This window comes from Talpa occidentalis, unplaced genomic scaffold (assembly GCF_014898055.3).
Source record: "Talpa occidentalis isolate TD23 unplaced genomic scaffold, MPIMG_talOcc4v2.1 talOcc4.15, whole genome shotgun sequence".
NCBI classification, from domain to species: Eukaryota; Metazoa; Chordata; class Mammalia; order Eulipotyphla; family Talpidae; genus Talpa; species Talpa occidentalis.
The window spans coordinates 49012367-49018061 of NW_023601543.1; the positions used below are offsets into that span (position 1 = coordinate 49012367).

The window sequence follows — 5695 nt, forward strand, 5'->3', positions numbered from 1 at the left end:
TGGGGGATTCTAGGTTAGGAATAAAGTTCAATGACTCTATTATATTTATAAGGGCGATATTGTATTTACTTCAAATAAACTAAAATACTAAACTTGCAGTCCAAAGGGTTCTTCATAATCTATCAGTACACAGGTTATATGCTATTCTGCAAAATTCATAAGGGCAGGGACAGTCCACTTCTGTTTCCCTGGGACACTAAAAGCAGACATCTCATGGAGCTGGGCTCTACTGTGGCTGATTCTCAGCTTATGGTGCAAGTAGGTGGGTGGCAATTACTGAAGTAGGAAGTGTGTGTTGGAATTATGCTTTGAAATGAAATATTTGTATGACATTTTTCTCCCATTTTCAATAAAATTAAGTGCTTTGGAATATAAATGCTATAACCTTCAAAAGATACAGTCTAAGCACAGAAGTATTTGTCTATGCACTAGAATAAAACTTATAAATTAGAATCTGTCAGTCATAGTTCCCCATGGAAAGGTTATGCTGTACCTGAAAAACGTGTACTACTAATTAATTCCATTTTGAATTCTGGCTATAGAAGCAAGATAATGTGATGGTGGAGGATACCAGACTAAGACCTTCATTTGATGTTAAACTCTGATTTCTTTATGACTCATTAACAAAAATTCCAGGGTTCCCTAGGACCTTGGTTATGTGAGTCTGGAAGGGAGAAAATAGCCCAGGGGAAGACTATCTTGACTACAATGATAGAACCCAGAAGATACAGGTAGCCTTTGGACAAAGCAGGGAATAATTGGAGGCTATTTCACACACTGTGCTCAGACCAGATGTAACTGTGGGTAACAGATGGGAAAGTGGGAGGTATAGGACTGGAACCTACCCTCAGAGGAGAAAACTGAAGTGGGAGGTACCTTTGAGAAGGTGGTCAGTGTCCCAGACTGAAGCTTCAGGAAGTAGGATGATCAGACAGAAAGGCAAACTTATGCATTGGAGAAGTTTGAAATGAAGGTAGAGAAAACTGAAACTTGAGGGTTGCATCCGTGTCCGTTTCTTATTTCTCATCCATTGGGTGTGAGATTCAATTAACAACAAAGGAGACTAAGGGAAGTGGTAGTCACAATATAAAAACCCAATGCTAGGTCCAGGTTTGAGGAGTGTAATAATTTGTTTACAGGATGCATTAACAGGAAGATATAAACATTCTAAGATTCTCTCTGTCTTGATCAAGACTGTAGTAGAAGCTGGAGCAGGAAAATGTCTAGTGATGAGGTCAAGAGTGAGGAAAATTTGGGTTGGAAAATTGGGCAAGAGGGAGGCTGGGGCTTATACTATCTTTATACCCATTCTTCACTTTAGTCTTAGTCTCAGCTCTTAAGGTATTTATAATTCCCAGTCAGGTAGAGTGATAATTATCATGGGCTTTGGAACCAGACATAAATCTTAATTTTGATTCTTCTCAGTATGTAATTTTTATCATGTCTCTTTTATTCTTAACCTCATCACTCATTTCAGTTTCTTTGTCTGTAAAATTGGAACATATCAACATTGTTGTGAAGAGTCAATGATTCATTATTCATTATAATGAACTCAAACATAATGTGTAATGCATGTGGTTGCTCTATAAATATTTATTGAATTGGAATAATTGAGACAAAGTTTGGAATCTATTTGAGTTAAATATTAACCTTAATGCAGCTCAAAGCTAACTGCATTCATTGAAGTTTTTGCACAGAAACATAACAGAAATTGACCAGAACTTAGAAGATAGGGCTTTTAAAATTCACAACTGAAGATTAGGGGAAGATAAAGAGAGTGGAGACATAAGATTGAAGAGAGAATGAAAGAACCTGAACTAGGAGAAAGGATAGGGCAATATAAATGAGAAAGAAAAAGAGTATCGAGAGACATAAACAAATCAAGAGATAGAGAAAGAAAATAAGGATAGTAATAATGAAAAAAGATGAAAGAAACAAGGGGAATAGAAAGGCAGAAATAGCAAGTCAGAGGGGAAAGGACAGATATCTATGAAAGACATAGATAAGGTTAGAATGAGAAAAAAGAGAAAGAAGGGTAAAGAAAATAAATACTTGCAATCAAATTTAGTTGTCATTTTGACATCTTACCCTAAGACCTGGAGAGGATTGGATGGAAAGTGAATCATAAACGAAACTTAGGTTGATAAGATTCCTTTCCATCTTATAATATAATCAGTTGGTAGTAAAATTTCTCATCAACCCATAACTCCCTTTTCTCTAATGCTAGTCTAAGCAGGAAACTAGGTTTTGTATGAGAGGGCTTCCTATGCTCTTTTATTTATTTATTTATTTATTTATTTATTTATTTATTTAATTTATACAATCACTGGGTACAGTCAGAAGTGCGGGAGGGTGAGAGAATTCACCAGAGCTAGAGTGGGGAGCAGAGCAGGCAGAAGGACCGAAGTACACTGCTGAGGGGAGCAGCGGGCTGCAGGAGAGGTCTGCGTGCCATGTGGGACCCTCCTCGCGCCATGTGGGACCCTCCTCTGGTGGCCGGGGAGCAGCCGGGGATCGAACCAGGGCTGCACAGGCTGCGGGCAGCTTTGCAACCCAGCGCTCAACCGCTGCGCCACCGGGGAGGCCCTGGCTTCCTATGCTCTTGACGGCTTCATATACTACTCCTAAAAACCCCTTTTTGGTTAAAGTTGTTCTACCAACTCTTCCCCCTTCCCTCTCCCTAAAATCCCATTACCAGTTACATTTCTGAGTGGGATTTGAAGCAGTCACCATTCTTCTTAATCCCCCAAATAGAAATGCCATACTTTCTTATGTGGGGGGGCAAGTTGCAGAATATTTGGTCTTAGGTCCAAACACCAATGAGGCAGGTATAAACAAAAACTTGAGACACTGAAATTTGTAATGTGTGTCATATTGACACTTAAAATATCCCAGTCTTATCTCTCTTCTCAGTCAAAACTAGCACCAGCTCTTTAAGGAGGATTTATATTAAGGTGAGCCTTAATAGAGGTGAAAGTCTTTTGGTTATTGGATTATAAACTACTAGCCTTCCCTTTAGCAGTATGGATAATGTGCATCTGCAATAATGAGAGCATGTAAGCTCCAGACATTTCTTTGTTGCTTAATATCTGATAATAATCAAATAAACTGTTTATGGACTTCAAATCAGAAAGAACCAGGGTAGTAGATCATTTGGATCCTCATCCTTTGACCTTGGTGATTTTCTCCCTCCAGTTGCCTTTGTTTAGTACTTTGTGTTTCTCTGTCACAACAGTGTACTGCAGCTTTCTATTTACTAAGATTATGAATTTCTCAAAGCTGTATTTCATAACATCTGTATATTCAATAGTCATCACAAAACCTAACAAATGACTGCTTTTGATGAGGACTTATTAAATGTATGGTAAATAAATGAATGTTCTCACTAGACTATATACCCAGCATATCAAATGAGAGATTGTGTAATCAAAGGGGATGCCATTTCGATTTTTCAGATAACCTCTAATTATACAACTTTAGGATTTTTATAATATTCACTGACTTTATTACTTACATGTTTTTAATTCAAAATATAGCATCCATTACTTATAATAACAAATACTATATATTATCTTGGCCAAAGGGCATGAAGCAATCATACACATTGATTATCTAGTACACTCAGTGGAACAATTTGTAGACACAAAGCATAGTCTTTAACACACTCTAGGCACACCATTTCTCCAGTTAAATTGTCTTTACAGGAATTACTAATGACATTTGTATTGCCAGAGTGCTCAACAGATATCTATTGGTGCTAAACAAATATCTATTGAATGAGTACATTAATTGATTAGGATAATTTCTGTTCTAGGCACTAAATTATGAAGTATACAGAGTAAGTCAAGTTACAAAGGATAGAGAGTTGGTCAAGTAGCGAACAAGTCCTTGTAGATAAATATATCATATTAGAAGAATATACAATTTTGAAGGTGAAGAATAGTTTCAATATCAGCTTGCAGTCATTCATTGCTTTAGTGTGGTTTTGAACAACTGTAAAATAATCTTCTGTTGAAAAGCCAAGAGATTTTTTTTTTTTTTACCAGATCATGCCCCAATAAATTCAGTATTTGGGAAATAATAATTTTATTTATTATCTAAATTTTAGAAGATTATTTAATTACATAAAGTATCCTACTGAGTAGTCAAAATGTAAATAAAAATTTCTCTTCATTGAAGTATCTCAGCTAGTAAATTAAGAATGATAGAAGTAGCATATTACTCTTTTTAATTCCCTAATGAATTTGTGAATGTAGACTGATCAATCATTGTTAACACAGCAAGAAGACAATCAGATATTTGTGCTTTATAATAAAACATACCTATAAAATATTTTGCCAAAAATCAAACGTAAATTTTCTTTTTATTTATTTTTTAAGATTTATTTATTTATACAAGCACTGGGTGCAGTCAGAAGCACGGGAGGGTGACAGAATTCACCAGAACCAGAGTAGAGAGCAGAACAGGCAGACTGACGAAGTACACTGCTGAGGGGAGCAGTGGGCACGGCAGGAGAGGTCTGCACGCCATGTGGGACCCTCGCCAGCGGCCGGGGATCGAACCAGTGCTGCAGAGGCTGTGGGCAGCTTTGCAGCCCAGCCCTGAACCACCTCACCACCGGGGAGGCTGTCATTTCAATTTTTTTTAAAGATTTATTTATTTATTTATACAAGAACTGGGGTACAGGCCAGATGCATTGGAGGATGAGGGGATTCACCAGAGACAGAGTGGGGAACAGAAGATGCAGACTGACACAATACACTGCTGAGGGGAGCAGCGGGCGAGTGAGGAGAGATCTGCTCACCTACAACATACTACTTTATGAAAATATTCATGGAGCGTGGCTACAGCTCACCATCACAACTGAATGGAAAATCATACATGAAATGAAAGAGAAGTTATGTTATGTTGTACAGGACTTAGAGCAAGATATGGCCACTGGGGCTCTAGCTTCTCCTTAGAGAAGAGCTATGAGCTGACCAATGGTCTGGTCATCACCATCACCAATGAGTGGTTCTTTTACCTTGAGGCTCTCTTCCATCCTTCCTTCCTGGGTGTGGAGTACTGTGGTATCTATGAAACTACCTTCAACATGATCATGAGGTGTGATGTCAACATCCTTAAGGACCTCCATGTTAACACAATGCTGTTGGGTAGAACCACAATGTACCCTTGTTTTGCTGACAGGATTCAGAAAGAGATCACAACCTTAGTTCACAGTATGATGAAGATCAAGCCCATTGCTCTATCTGGATGTAAGTATTCCTTTAGATTAGTGGCTCCATCCTGGCCTCACAGTTCACCTTCTAGCAGATGCGGATCAGCAAGGAGGACTATGATTAGTCTGGAGGAGTATGATTACTCTAGTTCGACTATTGTTTAATTGTGTTATACCCTTTGTTTAATTGTGTTATACCCTTTCTTGAGAAAATCTAACTTTCACAGAAAACAAAAGATAAATTTGGCATCAATCTATTTTGGTTGTTTTTTTTTTTTAAGTTTTGTTTTGATTTGGTGCTCAACTCAGGATGTAAAAACTGGAATGGTGAAAGTGATGAGTCATTGTGAGCAAGAATCCCCCAAATTCTATAATGTGATGAGGACTTTGATTATATGTGTATATATGTGTATATATATATATATTATATACACAAATATATGTGTGTGTATGTGTATTTTTTTAAATAGTCATTCC

At 37.5% G+C, this 5695-nt stretch overlaps 1 pseudogene; it reads left to right on the forward strand.

Annotated features, from left to right (window-relative positions):
* Window positions 1-4821: 4821 nt before the first annotated feature.
* On the forward strand, window positions 4822-5343 carry LOC119246688 (actin, cytoplasmic 2-like; annotated as a pseudogene).
* Window positions 5344-5695: the final 352 nt, after the last annotated feature.